Consider the following 15,963-nt stretch of genomic DNA (forward strand, 5'->3'; position numbering starts at 1 on the left):
GCTGACTGTCGCCAGCACATCACGTTTGGCAGTTGAGCTATTCCTCCTTCAGCTCCAAAGTGACAGTGAGGAGTCCGATGATGATATGGATTTTCCTAAAGCGGGTGACATGAAATTGCTTGTGGCGGTAACGGAAATGCTCAGCACCGTGGAACGCCGCTTTTGGGCTCGTGAGACAAGCAGTGAGTGGTGGGATCACATTGTCATGGAAGTCTGGGATGACGAGCAGTGGCTGCAGAACTTTCGTATGAGAAAAGCCACTTTCATGGGACTGTGTGCTGAGCTTGCCCCCACCCTGCGGCGCAAGGACACAAGATTGAGAGCTGCCCTGATGGTGGAAAAGCGGGTGGCTATTGCAATCTGGAAGCTGGCAACTCCAGACAGCTACCGGTCGGTCGGGAACCAGTTTGGGGTGGGAAAGTCGACCGTTGGAATCGTGTTGATGCAAGTTTGCAGGGCCATTAATCGCATCCTGCTAAGGAGAACCGTGACTGTGGGGAACGTGCAGGACATTGTGGATGGCTTTTCAGAAATGGGTTTCCCTAACTGTGGAGGGGCAATAGATGGGACGCATATTCCTATTCTGGCACCACCCCACCTAGCCTACGAGTACATTAATCGCAAGGGGTATTTCTCTATGGTTCTCCAGGCGCTTGTGGATCACCGTGGGCGTTTCATTGATATTTACACAGGCTGGCCTGGAAAAGTGCATGATGCACGCATCTTTTGAAACAGTGGCCTGTTCAGGAAGATGCAGGAAGGTACATTTTTCCCAGACCGAAAGATCACAGTAAGGGACGTTGAAATGCCCATTGTGATCCTTGGGGACCCCGCTTACCCATTAATGCCTTGGCTCATGAAACCCTATACAGGGAAGCTGAACAGGAGCCAGGACCGTTTCAACTACAGGCTGAGCCGATGCCGAATGACTGTGGAGTGTGCTTTTGGCCGTTTAAAGGGGCGCTGGTGGGCGCTTTATGGGAAGCTAGACTTGGGGGAAAGCAGCATCCCTGCGGTTGTATCCGCGTGCTGTACCCTCCATAATATTTGTGAAGGGAAGGGTGAAACATTCAGCCAGGCATGGACCAACGAGGTGCAAGTCCTGGAGGCTGAATTTGCACAGCCAGACAGCAGGGCTACTAGAGATGCCCACCACAGGGCAACAAGGATTAGGGATGCCTTGAGGGAGGAATTTGAGGCTGAAAGCCAACAGTAATGTTTTTTTGCCTTGACCAGGAGTGACGTGCACTGGTTACAGTGCTTTTAAGTGCCTGTGTTTTCATTGGGGTTTGTTATCTTTCACTTTATGCAATAATAAAAACTGTTTCATAATCAAAGAAATCATTTATTTAAAAAAAAGGAAGTACACGGGCAGGGGGGTTGGTTGTTGAACTGTACATTCATAGTTTTGCATATGTACTGCCAGGAGTGCTGTGCACCTCAGGATTGTACTGTTGCATGGTGATGGGGGTTGAGTGCAGAGGGTAAGGGTCGTAGTTCTCTGGGCTCATAGGTGACCGTACAGGTGTCGGGGGCAGCTGGTGATGGTGTAGGTAAGAACCTGGATGCTGGGGAACGGGACTTGGAGCTGACATTGGTGCATAGGGGAAAGAGGTTTGGGAGGGTGGGCGTTTGGCACGGTAGTGCTCTGCCTGCATTGCTACCAGTGACTGCATACAGTCTGTTTGGCGCGCAATGAGGTTTATAAGCTGCCTCGTGGTTTTCTTCAGCGTCAACGCCTTTCTCCTGCTTTCTGTTTCCCTCCAGTGCTGCATCTTTTCTCTACAGTCATGCGCATTTTTATTCTCTGTTGCACACTGGTTCATAACTGCCTTCACCAAATCTTCTTTGTTTTTGTTAGCTTTCCTCCTCAGGTTTTGAAGCTTTCTTTCAGTCACTGATAAGACCGGCCCAGGACTACTCAAGGTCACTGTAAAAATACAGCAAATGATACATTTTAAGAGAGCTTGCATTGTGTATAATCTGAAGTTATTTTAAAGTCTCACAAGCATTCCTCACACATTTCAGCAACTGCTAGAGAATTCACAGCCTCCCAGAAATGGTAATGGTAATTAACCTTGGGTTTCCTTCCGCGGTGTGCTCGAGCAGGGTGCTTCTTGCTTCATGGCTAGACTGCCTGTTTTTGGGCTTTGTTAAATGCAGCACTGCCATGTCCCTCAGGAATTAACCCTGGGGTTCCTGCCGCGGTCTGCTCGAGCAGGGTGCTTCTTGCTTCATGGCTAGACTGCCTGTTTTTGGGCTTTGTTAACCCTGGGGTTCCTGGGGTTCCTGCCTGCCGCGCTATGCAGTTGGGGAAACCAGCACTGAAACACTCCCTCCATTTCCCACAGGAGTTAATACTTGAAGATATCTCCCTTCTGCGGGTTACCAAAGAAGCAAGGGAGGGTCTCCTACAACAATGCGGATTCCGCCCTGGCCCTTATGCAGCTTGCCTCTGTGCAAGCATGGTTCCCCCACCCCTCCTGGAACAGTGGCACGGACGCGTTAGCCTGAATGGGACAGGGACCACAATGGCTCTCCCTTTAAACTTGGTCACGCGAATTGCCTATGCTCTTGCAGAAACTTTTGAAGAGATTACAGAGGCAGATTACTGCGACGTGATAGACCACATCAATGGGATATTCCATGTCTAGGCATGCAGGCATGCAGCCATACCATCCCCCCTCCTCTCCCAAAACCTTTGCATTGCAATAAAAGCTGCTTACCTGGGACCTGCTCCTGTGATTCTTCTGCACCAAGTTCCAGGGGCTGCGACTGGCTAGCTTCCTCCTGGCTTGAGAAGAGCTCCTGACTGCATGCCTCCTGGGACTCCGGGGTGTCTTCCCCCACCACAGTAGCCTCACTGTCTGCCTCCCCCTCCCCCTCCTCTACCGGCTCTGAACTGTCCATCGTGGTCCTTGGATTTACAGAGGGGTCACCCCCATAAATCGCATCCAGCTCCTTGTAAAACCGGCAGGGCGTGGGGGCACTGCCGGATCTGCGGTTCCCCTCATGTGCTTTGCAATAGGCACTCCGCAGCTCCTTTACTTTTACCCTGCACTGCAGCGCGTCACGCTCATGGCCCCTTTCCAGCATGGCTCTCGATACCTGGGCAAAGGTATCATAATTCTTACGGCTAGAGCGCAGCTGTGCCTGCACAGATTCCTCCCCCCAAACACTGATGAGGTCCATCAGCTCGCCATTGCTCCATGCTGGGGCTCGTTTGCCACGTGGAGGCATGGTCACCTGTAAAGATTCACTGATTGCATTCCATACCTGGCTGAGCAAACAGGAAGGGGATTTTTTAAATTCCCGGGGCATTTAAAGGGAGGGTCACCTGAGGCCAGGGAAGTAGAGTCTGACCTGATGAGCAGAGTGGCTGAACAGGCATTCTGGGATACATCCTTATACCCTGGAGGCCAATCACAGCGCTGGTGTGTGGCCACACTTGATGACCAGTGCTGCAGCACCAGCGCTGGAATCCTTATTCCCCATGCCGAGTGAGGTGTACGGCCAGCGCTGCAGCCAGGGAGTTGCAGCGCTGGAAGTGCCTTGCAGGTGTGGCCACTTACTAATTGCAGCGCTGGTGGAGGCTTTCCAGCGCTGCAAATCGCCAGTGTAGCCATACCCTAAGTACCGGCTCGGGGCTTTTTTCCTGGGTTACGTGATCCCGACTTTAGTTTTGAACCAGACACAGGCAGGCACCAACTCACCCTCAAACAGCAACACCATGTAAACCACAAAACCAGCCCAATATTACAAACCTGCGGGGAATCACAGGGGCAAACACTCACCGCTGGAAGCCCCAGCAGCTGCTCAGGTGAGTGAGCTGCACTGCAGAGATTCCTGTCTCCCACCGAGCCAGAAGCTCCCTCGGCGTCTCCTCCAGGTGAGTGCTGGGGGTGGGGGAGGGGAAGGAAGGCAGCAAAGCACATGTGCCTTCTCCCCCCTCCCCCCTCCTGACCTGCAACACCCAGGCGGCTGCCTCTGCCTCAGCCGGCCAGGGTCTCTCGTTGCCTAGCAACAACAGCTGCTGCTTCCGGGACAGACGCTGCCATTGTGGGGCCCTCTCAGGCGCGGGGCCCAATTCGGGGGAATCGGGCAAATCGGCCTAAAGCCGGCCCTGCTTGCAGCCCTCCTCTTCCGCCCTGACTGATAGGGGGGAGTATTGAGCCTCCCTCCCTTAGGCCCTTCAGCATCCCTGGGGAACACCAACGCCGCCCAACTGACTTTGGGCCAGTAGGTCAACCAATAGGGCTGCCTCCTAGGCCAGGCTGCAGCCCAGCTTCAGGACTCAGAGGAAATGGAGCTCGCATCCCTACCTACAGGACTCCAGGCACGGCCAGGCTTCTTGATCAAACATCCCCTCTTGTGCTCAAGTCACAATAGCTAGCGGGCAAAAGACAGGCTTTCATGGCATTGGAGAGAGCAAGATCGAGCCTTGGAAGACCCAGCAGGGTTTGTGGCACAGGAATTGCCCTCAGATCCTACCGAGACTTCAGCTCAGATTGCAGGATTCAAAGTCCCGAGTGCTGCTCTTACACCATGGGACCAATAGGGAACCCCCAGACCTCTGCTGAGCTCTGGTGTGGATGACCCTGTGGGGGCAGCCCTGCATTTGCTCACCAAGTTGTCATGCAGCAGTTTGCTGCAGCTCCCAGAGGCCTTTCTTAATCCAGCCTGAGAGGCCAGTGGGCATGTGAGGAAGTTGCCCCTTCAGTCCCAGGCAGTACATGGCCCTTCCTAGTGAAAAGCCAAGTCCTGGGGGAAAAAAGGTCAAATAACACCCTAGAGAGATGCCTTCTTCCATTTTGAGAGGAAGGGTTCCTGCTTCATCTGACCAGGGACTTGAACCCTGGACCCTCAGATTAAAAGTCTGACGCTCTGCCAACTGAGCTAGCCAGGCTCACATATAAAAGAAGCAAATTTCATGCAGATGAGAAACTCGTCATGAAAATGAGGGCAGGAAACAATACAGAAAACTTGCTACTCGTGCTCTCTTAGCAGTCCTAGCCCCAGCCTGCTCCTCCATCCGGCGCCCTGAGGCCTTATTCTTTTTTTAGTTAAATATCAAATCCAGGAGAAAACACAGTTATACAAAGCAAAACGAAATCACAAACAGAAATGTCATTGGAAATACAGAAATAAAAAAGGAAAATGCAATCCCCATCACTTTATTGTTTCTGGGCCATTCCTGTATCGAGAGCACCCGCGAAGGTCCCTGTCTGCTTATGAGAAACCTGGAGGAACTCATACCACAGCCTGAACATGAAACTCAACTGCTCCCAGGTGCTGCAGGAAAACCCTTTCCCTGCTGTGATGTTGCACTCCATTGGGTTTAATGAAAAGGTGCTAATAAGTGTGAATATAAAGTGACTGGACTATGCTTCATGCAAAAGGTCTCTTGTAAGGTATCATTACACAGCTTATAATCTACTGTGTGTGTTCATCCTATTTGTATGAACCGATCATTCCTGTATCTGAAACTAGAAATATGAACTATAACTCTGAGGTCCTGTTGTAATGATGCAAAGTGTGGGCCTTTAATAGTGGTTTGGACTCTTGATGGCTCCCATTAACCAGGACAATTGACTGGAGATGGCTCTGTCCTGCACCATTTGTGAGTCAGGCCAGGAAGAATGAAGGCTTGGGGGGTCTCACAGGACATGTGACCATGTCACCTGGTACAGGAATCCATCTTAAACCTGGGGCTTTTCCCCAGGAGAGAGACAAAAGATTCCTGCCTTGTACCAAAGCTATATAAGGGGGTGGAACAGAAGAAAGGTGGCTGCAGTCATGAGAAATCCGCTAGCTACCACCTGAGCTGGAACAAGGACTGTACCAGGCGAAAAGATTGGGTCCAGGCAAGAAATAAGTCTAGTCTGCGAAAGAAGCTTATTGGAAGATCTCTGAGGGTGAGATTTGATCTGTATTGAGTTTCATACTGTATTAGGCTTGGACTTGCATGTTTTTGTTTTATTTTGCTCTATGAAGAATACAAGCTCCACAGAGAAGGAAAAGTTAATGCCATAGAGAAGTCTCTCTGTGTGTGAGAGATGGGTGGGAGGGTGTCTAGAAACCACTCTCCTCTAGTTTCTTTTCTCTGATTTCCTGTAGAAAATCTGAAGCAGGAAGCAGAAGCCATTGCCTTCTCTGAGGCTTGAACTCAGGACTTTCAGATTATGAGACTGACACGCTACCAACTGTGCTAAGAAGGTTTGGAAAAGTTTTAGGCTCAGTGTATATAGGACCCTTCTACAGCAGTGACTGGGGCAGGGAAGGAGCCAGGGGTTTGCTGGAAGAAGCAGGGAGCTCTGCTGCCCACAGACCTGTCCAGGCAGCTTTCTCAGCAGCAAAGAAATCAATTCATGCTGCCAGTGAACAATCTACTGGAACTAATGGCAGCACAGGGGGGATGTTTCCAAGCTGTGCACCTACCTCTTCATTTTAGAACTTACTCTCTTTTTTTCTAGCATGGCACTTTCCATGGAAATTAGGCAAAGCAAACTACACAGGTAAGAGAAACAAGTTGGGGAAGGTACATGGGGAACAGAATCTAGTGCTCCACATAAGGCTTCAATTTATAATCCCAACACCTTGCCCTGCTGTACTAACCAGTTGCACCACAGCAGATGCTTTTTAGGTGCATTCGGGAAGCAGGTAGTTCCCAGTCTCTGTGGGTGACACCTTTGCCTGGTAATTGAAAGGCTGATGCATCAAACCTAACTCAAGATGCAGCTTTTCAGCCATGAGACTCCAGGACATTTTAACAGGAAGAAAATCTCCTCCTTTCTGGTTTAGCCCCATTTGACTCCTGCCCGTCTTCTCCCCTCGTCCCCCAGTCTCTTTCCTTCCCCATTGGGGCTGTGCAGAGAGGAGCCCCAGTCAGTCTCTGTCACAGAGAGTCTGTATCCCATAAAGGGAGGGAGGGGTCGCTCCAAAACACTGATAATGGGGAGGGGAGGGGTGTCTGTGATTAGGGGGAGAAAGGATGGAGAACTAACAGTGGGGTCCAGAGAGATTCCCCCAGATTGGGGAGATCCCCTGCTGTCCCCCATCAGCCAGCTGTGGGAAGAACAACTTGGGATTGCTTGGGGAAGCCACCTTTAAAAACACAAGTGTAACATGCTAGTTACATTTTAATAAGACCAAAGCCTCAATCCCAGGGTCACAATCACTGGAATGGCTTTGCCTTGATATTTTACCAGCCGCAGACACAAAGCGAGTCAAATTACAGTTTCCGTTTGGAGTCAGTGCTCACACAAGAATCTGGAGGCTTTTAATTCCTTAGGTTCTGCCGCCATTTCATTTTTGTCCTGTTCCAAGATTTATCCTTGTGCAAAGCAATGTTACGCCCTTGGGAGTGTCCCCCTCCCTGGTCCTGCCTGCTGACCATGGGCAATTTAAAAGAGCCTGGGGACCCCCGCCACCACCGCCAGCAGCACAAGGGGACTAAGGCACTTTCCTGCCCGCCCTCGCTCTGTGTGGCACGCCACTCCCGGAGACGGCTGGCACGTCCCTGCGGCCCTGGGGTAGGAGGGGTCTCTACGCGCTGCTCCCTCCTCGAGTGCCAACTGTGGCAATGGGAGCTGCGGGGGTGGAGTCTGCGGGCAGCGGTGCGCAGAGACACCCCCAGCCCTCCCGCTTACGGGCTGCTGCCGTGGTGGGGTGGGGTGCGGGTTGCTTTTGGGAGATGCCCGAGGTAAATGCTGCACCCCTCACCATCTCCTGCATCCCCAACCCCCTGCCCCAACCCAGACCCCACACCAAAACTCCTTCCAAGACCGTGCTCCCCACACACCCTCCTGCACCCCAACCCCCTGACTGAGCCCAGACCCTGCACCCAAACTCTCTCCCAGAGCCTAGCCCCTCTCCTTCCCACACCCAAACTCCCTCCCAGAGCCTTAGGCAAGTGTGTGTGGGGTGTGGGGCAGGACTTGGTCCCATTCTGAGCATCACCAAAAATTATATAAACCTGCCTCCCATGTCCAGTCCAACCTTCTGCTGATGCACCCCAGCCCACACCCGTGCAGGCTTTGAAGCTTCCATTACTTACATTCCAGGACCCCTTTGCCCAGAGGGAGCTTTCACCCCACTCCCAGCCAGGTTACTGTCCATGGGATCACTGTAGGGGGGGTGATACCAATGTGATATATGCTATTATGTGCCAGCAATGCCCCTCTGCCATGTACATTGGCCAAACCAGACAGTCTCTACGTAAAACAATAAATGGACACAAATCACATTTCAAGAATTATAATATTCAAAAACCAGTTGGAGAACACTTCAGTTTCTCTGGTCACTCATTTACAGACCTAAAAGTTGTAATATTACAACAAATAACCTTCAAAAACAGACTCCCACGAGAGACTGCTGAATTGGAATTAATTTGCAAACTGGACACCATTAAATTAGGCTTGAATAAAGACTGGGAGTGGATGGGTCATTACACAAAGTCAAACTATTTCCCCATGTTTATTTGTCCCCCTACCATTACTCACACCTTCCTGTCAACTGTTGGAAATGGGCCGTCCCAATTATCACTACAAAAGGTTTTTCCTCCTGCTGATAATAGCTCACCTTAACTGCTGACTCTCATTATAGTGTGTATGGCAACACACATTTTTTCATGTTCTCTGTGTATATATAAGCAGCAAAGAATCCTGTGGCACCTTATAGACTAACAGACGTTTTCCAGTATGAGCTTTCATGGGTGAATACCCACTTCGTCGGATGCAAGTAGTGGAAATTTCCAGGGGCAGGTATATATAAGCAAGCAAGAAGCAAGCTAGAGATAACGAGGTTAGTTCAATCAGGGAGGATGAGGTCCTGTTCTAGCAGTTGAGGTGTGAAAACCAAGGGAGGAGAAACTGGTTCTGTAGTTGGCAAGCCCTTCACAGTCTTTGTTTAATCCTCAGGTGATGGTGCCAAACCCGCAGATGAACCGAAGCCCAGCAGCCCCCCCCGAAGTCCGGTCCCGAAGCCCCCCTGCCGCAGGATGGCCACCCCAAGACCCGCCACCGCGCAGCCAGGGAGGCCGAAGTGCTCTCCCACAGGCCCCCGCACACCGCCATTCCCAACATCTGATTTGTGTCCATTCATCCCCCTCCTTAGAGATTGTCCAGCCCGGCCGATGCACACAGCAGAGGGGCATCGCCGGCACACGATGGCATACATTACACTGGTGTAATGGTGGTGATGGTGTACAGTACAGATCCAGACTAACACGGCTACCCCTCTGATACTTGTGTATATATATATATATATATATCTTCCTGCTGCATTTTCCACTGCATGCATCCGATGAAGTGGGTTTTAGCCCAGGAAAGCTTATGCTCAAATAAATTTGTTAGTTTCTAAGGTGCCACAAGTACTCCTCTTTCTTTTTGCAGATAAATTAATGGAGGTTAAGTCCATGAATGGCTATTAGCCAGGCTGGGTAAGGAATGGTGCCCCTAGCCTCTGTTTGTCAGAGGGTGGAGATGGACGGCAGGAGAGAAATCACTTGATCATTACCTGATAGGTTCAGTCCCTCTGGGGCACCTGGCATTGGCCACTGTTGGCAGACAGGATGCAGGGTTGGATGGACCTTTGGTCTGACCCAGTATGGCCATTCTTACGTTCTTATGAAGGGAGGGGCAAAGGCCTCTAACAGAGTTTCTGTAGTGTAGTGGTTATCACATTTGCCTAACACGCAAAAGGTCCCTGGTTCAAAACCAGGCAGAAACATACTGGCTTAATTTTCCGAGCTCCTACTGGCCTGTCCCTGCTGTTGTAGGAGCAGCAGTGATTTCTATGCTCAGAAGGTCTGTTATACTTCCCCTGCTCCCACTTTTGTCTCCTCTCCCTCTCTGAATGCCTGTGAAGTGGCTTTCCCCCTCCCCAGCCCTCCTGGAATGCTCCTGGGATGAATGGGCTGGTTGAAGAGCAGAAGAGCTTCCAGGTAGACAAGGTGTCTGGGACGCTAATTAGGCAGCGCTCACACACCCAGAGCATGGACACTGCCCAAGGTGGAGTGTGACCAACCAGATGCAGCCAAGTCATCTCTAGTCACAGGCCATGAGGAGCAGGTCCTTAAAAGGGGAAGGGGCCCTGTGCTCAGGAGAGCACTCACAAGCTTGTACCTCCAGTGAATGCCCTTCGCCCGGACCGCCTGGCCAGTGGTTCTCTGCGTTGTATTTCGCCCCAACCACTTGGCACCCTGGGCGGCTGACTAGTTCGCCTAGTGGTTGCACTGGCCTTGGCCACTGCCTGTCAGCAGGATTCCTCCTCAGTGCGACTAAATCTCTGCACCTAGACAGCCGGTCCGTCCGCTGCACCCCAATCCCCCATGCCTGAGCCTCCCTGCCAAAGCCCTGCACCTGGCTCCAGAGAATTAAGTCTCACGTGTCGCTGGGAACTCGACTTCTTGTGCCCAGAGAGTCTCGGCCCCCCTCAGTAGCTGACCTGAGAAACACAGTGTCTGCAAAAGCAGCAAAGAGTCGTGTGGCACCTTATAGACTAACAGACGTATTGGAGCATGAGCTTTCGTGGGTGAATCCTCACTTCGTCGGATGCGTCAGTATCTGCCTTTTCCAAAGAAGTGCCTGGAGGGCCTTTTCCTATGTGACCATGTGGCCTAATGGATAAGGCGTCTGACTTCGGATCAGACGATTGAGGGTTCGAGTCCCTTCGTGGTTGTGCTTGTGCAGTTTTACCTTTGGGCTGAACGTCCTGCTCCCTTCAGGACTGGAACCTCTTCTTGGCCGCTCAGGCCAATCCTCTGGCTTCAGCTAGAGCCCTGGGAAGGAGTTGGGGGGTGGGTGTAACAAAGGCTGGGGCATGAGCCCCAGGTGCTTCCAGTCTTGCCTTTGCCCTTCCTGACTTGCCAAAGAAAATGGGCGGCTGCCCGGGCTAGCGTGTGGAGCAGTTTCCCTCTTCCAAGTGTGCACCTGTCCCTGTGCTTGAGGGGGTTTGCTACATGGAGCCTGGGTGTTTCTCTGCTTCTCGCCAGCTGGGGAAAAGCCTCTTGGGGTAAAATCTCCTGCCCCACTGCCAAAGTGAGCATGGAGAGTGGGAACAGTAAGAGGGACCACCGGGGGGCTGGCCCTGCTTTCCTACCGTCGTCGATAATGGCCACAGAGCATCAGCAGCCGCCCCACATGCTGGTCTGTGGGTGGCCTTCAGTGGGTGTTTGGCATGGCAGGGAGCAGCCTGGCTGGGTGTTTTTGTGCCTGTCTGAAGGCCACACATAGGCATAGGCCTGCCCTCCTCTGGCCCTGACCTCAGTTGCTCTGTGGCTTTTAAGCCTTCCCTTGGAGCCATCAGCACCAGCCTCCTCTGCTCTAGGTGCCCAGAGGAGGAGAGGTGTGCTGGGCTCTGTGACGAAGTGGGGGATTTTCTTGGGGTTTTCTGTGTTTTCCAGTGGTTTGCATGCACAGGGAGTGGGACTCAGTGTCCCCAGGTGTTACTGGTTTAACAAGGTGAGGGGAGAGGGAGTTTGTTATTACAGAGGACCGGAGAGGGACTTGGGACCCTGGCTGATGGCCTGGAGGATGGAGACCCCAGTGACTGGTGACCTGGTGGCCCGGAGACCCAGCTCAGGAGTCACAGCCAGTTCTGGCCAGTGAGAGGACAATGGGCTGCAGGGAGAGGACCCCGTGACCAACCTGTTCCAGCCAGAGGGGGGCAGAGAGGAGAGGAGGCCCAGGCAACCCTGTGTACCTGGAGAAAAGACAATGGACAGAGGTGGGGCTTGGGGCCCGGGATATCGGAGGCCCAGCTGGGAAGCAGGGGGGCTCTGGGCTGGCGAGGGGAAGCAGGCAGAGCCCACCTGGCTGCAGCGGGACTGGGATGTGCTGGGCTGAGGGAGGCCAGGCCTGAGGCCCTGAGAGTTTCCAGTGCTCAGGGCCGGCTCTACATATTCGGCCGCCCCAAGCAGTTATGCACGGGAGACGCCCCGGAGCCCCGGGAGCAGCAGACCTCCCGCTGGCTTGACTGGTGAGGGTCCGCTAGTCGCGTGGCTCGGCTGGACCTCCCGCAGCTGCGGACGGTTGGCTGGTCCGGCGCCTCCGGTTGAGCTGCCGCAGTCATGCCTGCGGGAGGTCCAGCCGAGCCGCGGGACCAGCGAACCGTCCGCAGTCATGCCTGCGGCAGGTCTTGTCGTCCCGGGGCTCCGGTGGACCTCCCGCAAGCATGACTGCGGCAGGTCCACCGGCCCAATCTGCCGCCCCTGACGACAACTGCCGCCCCACGCGCGTGCTTGTCGCGCTGGGGTCTGGAGCCGGCCCTGCCTGTGCTGTGTTCAAGTCTCAATAAACCCTCCTGTTTTATGCTGGCTGAGAGTCACTCCAGTCTAGAGAACAGGGGGCATCAACCCCTTCGGGGGTGAGGAGGCCCGGGGGGTCCAGAGAGCGTGGACTCCCTGAGGGGGCCCATGGCGAGAGACAGACGTGCTAAGGCTCAGAGAGGTGCGGCTCCAGGAGGTGGAGGGGCCTGACCCTGAGAGAGAGTGGAACCCCGAGAAGGGCTGTCGCACTGAAAGGGGCACCCCCCACGGACCGCACGGGGCCAAGAGTGGGCACGATCTGTGAGTCCGTGACAGGCAGTGACATCACAAAGGCCTTTTGCAGGACCTCAGACTATTGGTCAAAGGTGGTGGGGAGGTGGTGACCTCACAGAGAGATGCTGACATCAGCCAGGCAGGACAGGGGCGAGGGGCCAGGGAAACCTCAGAGACCCCTGTGGCTTTGCTTCAGCAAGTCTCCTTCTCCAGGTCTCTCTTTGAGGACTGAGAGAGTATTCGGGTTCAGGTACGTGAGCGCCAGGAGGAACCTCTTTCGAGTTTTCTCCTTCCCTTTTAGTGATTTTACTAGAAAACAGCCGTCCCTGTTTAGAAGGTAAGAGCCTCCTCAAGGTTTGAAACCTATTCAGTCTGATCCATCTGGTGACAGTTGAATTTTAGGCATGGAAAACACTAGCTTAAGAGGCAAAATTTTATTGCGCACCTGGGATTTTGTCCCTTAGAACCACTGGGGTCATTAGGGTTTGTCCTTTTTGTTTCACCTTTTCCTCCATCCCTCCCTTCCTCCTTTCTCTTTGTCTCTTGCTTCTTTTGTCTTTTCACCTGTTCCCCTCCCAACACCAGGAGCAGTGTATGTGTGTGTGTTGCGGGGGAGTGCTCTGCAGCTCCCACTGTGGGAGGTCCACCCAAAAATGTGGGGCTGAAATAGTGCTCGGGCAGTGATCCCCACCGGTGACCTGGGCCATCCTTTGGGCTCTCTGGTGAGAACCCTCAGCCTCCCGTCCTCAGTCTCTACCCTGATTGGCTGAGCAGGGGGTTATTGACAGGGAGGACACTCAGGTCCTTGTTGTTCTCTTTTAAGCCCAAGTAAATAAGTCAGAACCTGTGATATGTTTGCCAAATTTTGCTGCTTCGCTGCATTAATGATCTCTGAGCAGTTCATGATTCTCTCTAACATTGCAGTTCTCCTCAAATACTTGCTGAATAATTACTGTGCACTGTTGTTGGTCTGGAGCTCATCTGAGAGCACTTTACTCAGGTCATTCAATGTGTGAAATTCAAGCCTGCCACTGGCTGGCTGTGTGACCTAAGACAAGTCAATTCTCCTTTCTCAGCCTTAGCTTCTCCCTCTTTCAAGTAGGGATAATAATGATCCGCTCCTACCTACCTCACGGTGGGTGGAGGATGGGGATCCATTAGAGAGTGTCACTAGGAGTATCAGAGGGGTAGCCGTGTCAGTCTGGATCTGTAAAAGCAGCAAAGAGACCTGTGGCACCTTATAGACTAACAGATGTATTGGAGCATGAGCTACTGCACATGGCTAAGCAAAGAGAACAAACCCCAAATCCCCCCTGTGCTTTGGGAGCCAGGTTTGCTGTAGTTCAGATGACTTCATGCCTGGGCATTGGGATTCTTTACCAGTTTCTCTGGCATTGGGGCAGTTTTGTGCTCACAGCTGTGATGGCTGAGTGGTTAAGGCGTTGGAGTTCAAATCCAATAGGGTTCCCCTGCGCAGGTTCGAATCTTGCTCACAGCAAGGCCTGTGTTTTAGCCAGTCCCTCACCCGGGCAATACCTCTGTACAACCCCCTGAGACACTCTCAATTCTCTCCCCACCCCAAGGAAATCCTGTTCTGCTCCTTTCATAGAGATCCCTGGGACACCACCTCACACTGTGTCAGGCAAACTCTCAGCGCCTGAAGCCTCTGCCACTCACCTGGTGCCCCATAGATCAGCCATAGCCCTGGTTCTGCTCCTCTCTCTAGAGTGTGAAAGGAGCCGAGTCAGCGAATCCATGGGAGCTACGGGGCTGCAGAACCAACAGAGGAAAAATAGGTGCTCAGCGCCCACTGGCAGCCAGCTCCTCCCCCCCCCCACTACAGGCCTTGCTGACAAGCTCCTCCTCTTCCCCTTCAGCGCCTCCCACCTGCCAGTGATCAGCTGTTCGGCGGGGTGGGGAGGGGGAGGAGCAGGGACAGCAGGAGGTGGGGGAGGGAGAGGAATGGGGCAGGAAGGTGCAAGCCGGGAAGAGATGGGACAGGGGTGGGGGCTTGAGGGAAGGTGGGAAGTGGGGGCAGGGCCTGGGGTGTAAAGGGGGGGATTTGTCCTGAGCCCTGCACCCCTTTAGGGCCGGCCCTGCAGGGAAATGCTATCACAGTGACAATACAACTGACCAGCATTGCGGGGGAGGCTGAGGGAGATCCGCACTCACCAGTTCTCTTCTCTCCCCCACGGTGAGCCAGACACTGCTCTCTCCTGGCTCTCACTCTAGCAGCTGGACGCCAAGGAGCCATTTCCCCACAGGAAGCGCATTGAGTGCCCCTGTGGTGCTGGGGGGTTGGTGCTGCTGCTGCCTGTGGGGCTGGCAGGGGGGCCGATGTCTGCACAGACTCTCAGCTGCCAGGCCGGAGGGGGCACTTGGGACCTTACCAGACTGGCTCAGTGAAGACGGGGGGTTGACAGAGCAATACAGACCCTCTCCAGAGCACGGAGCAGCAGCCGCCCATGCAGCCAGGCAATGAGCATTTCCCACAGCCTGGAGCCGAGGGGGAGGCGGCAGCTGCTGCTCCAGCTCCTCGGGGACAGGCCCTGTCAGCCAACAGCCACTTCTTACTCCCCACAGCTAAGGGCGTCGGGTTCCTCCGGTGGGGGGTGGAGCAGCCGTTGGTTTTCCTGTTCGCACTCCTCTGCGGTGTGAAAATCGGGGAGGGGAGGCAGAAGCCCCACTTCCCTCCCGAAACGACGCCCAGTGGGGGAAGCCAGGACAACAGGGTGGGGCGGCAGGTGGTGGCCAGACTCTCACCGCCAGGGTCTAGTCTAGCTCAGGGTCCAGCTCAACTTCCTCCCCGCGCCACTGGCCCCCAGTCCCCTTCCACCACCAGGTCAGCCCGGGCACTAGGGCAGGAACGGGGTGAGGCAGCAAGTCAAGCTGAGCAAGGCAGGCAAAAGCGAGTCTTGTCTTCATGGGCCGCTCACAATGACGTCCTTTTTGTGTGCAACGGCTGCAAAAACCTCCCAGACAGAGAAGCAACAGGCCAAACTACTACTGTGCAGTTGCCAAAGTAGCTCAGTTGGGAGAGCGTTAGACTGAAGATCTAAAGGTCCCTGGTTCAATCCCAGGCTTTGGCAGGTTCTTTCATCCTCTTTGTGCAGGGGCAGCTTGTTCTTTGGAAGCACAGTGGTGCCTGCACCCAAAGTGAGCAGGGCTAGCCTGGGGCAAAGCAATTTTGGGGGCCCCTTCCATTAAAAAAGTGGCAATACTGTATTCTCATGGGACCCCTGGGGGGCCTGGGGCAAATTGCTCCACTTGCCTCCCCTCTGGGTGGCCCTGAAGGTGAGTCTCTGATATTTGCTCTGCAGTAGGAAAACATAGAATGGGCTTCTGCCCCTAGTTAGCCCACCTGACCTTTAAGGATGAGAGCTGTCTTTCCCAACATGGCAGGAAGAGAGTGAGGCAGGGTG

The 15,963-nt window shown here is 53.6% G+C and overlaps 5 non-coding genes across 5 annotated transcripts; 3 read left to right on the plus strand and 2 right to left on the minus strand.

The window, feature by feature from the left end:
• Nucleotides 1–4,833: 4,833 nt before the first annotated feature.
• On the minus strand, nucleotides 4,834–4,906 carry TRNAK-UUU. Its single transcript has one exon. It is a non-coding gene; the product is annotated as a tRNA-Lys (tRNA).
• A 1,239-nt stretch (nucleotides 4,907–6,145) lies between these two features.
• Nucleotides 6,146–6,218, minus strand: TRNAM-CAU. The gene has a single exon. It is a non-coding gene; the product is annotated as a tRNA-Met (tRNA).
• A 3,438-nt stretch (nucleotides 6,219–9,656) lies between these two features.
• TRNAV-AAC lies at nucleotides 9,657–9,729 on the plus strand. Its single transcript has one exon. It is a non-coding gene; the product is annotated as a tRNA-Val (tRNA).
• An 878-nt stretch (nucleotides 9,730–10,607) lies between these two features.
• On the plus strand, nucleotides 10,608–10,680 carry TRNAR-UCG. The gene has a single exon. It is a non-coding gene; the product is annotated as a tRNA-Arg (tRNA).
• A 4,877-nt stretch (nucleotides 10,681–15,557) lies between these two features.
• TRNAF-GAA lies at nucleotides 15,558–15,630 on the plus strand. The gene has a single exon. It is a non-coding gene; the product is annotated as a tRNA-Phe (tRNA).
• The last annotated feature ends 333 nt before the right edge of the window (nucleotides 15,631–15,963 follow it).

The sequence above is a fragment of the Mauremys mutica genome, unplaced genomic scaffold, assembly GCF_020497125.1.
Source record: "Mauremys mutica isolate MM-2020 ecotype Southern unplaced genomic scaffold, ASM2049712v1 Super-Scaffold_100186, whole genome shotgun sequence".
NCBI classification, from domain to species: Eukaryota; Metazoa; Chordata; order Testudines; family Geoemydidae; genus Mauremys; species Mauremys mutica.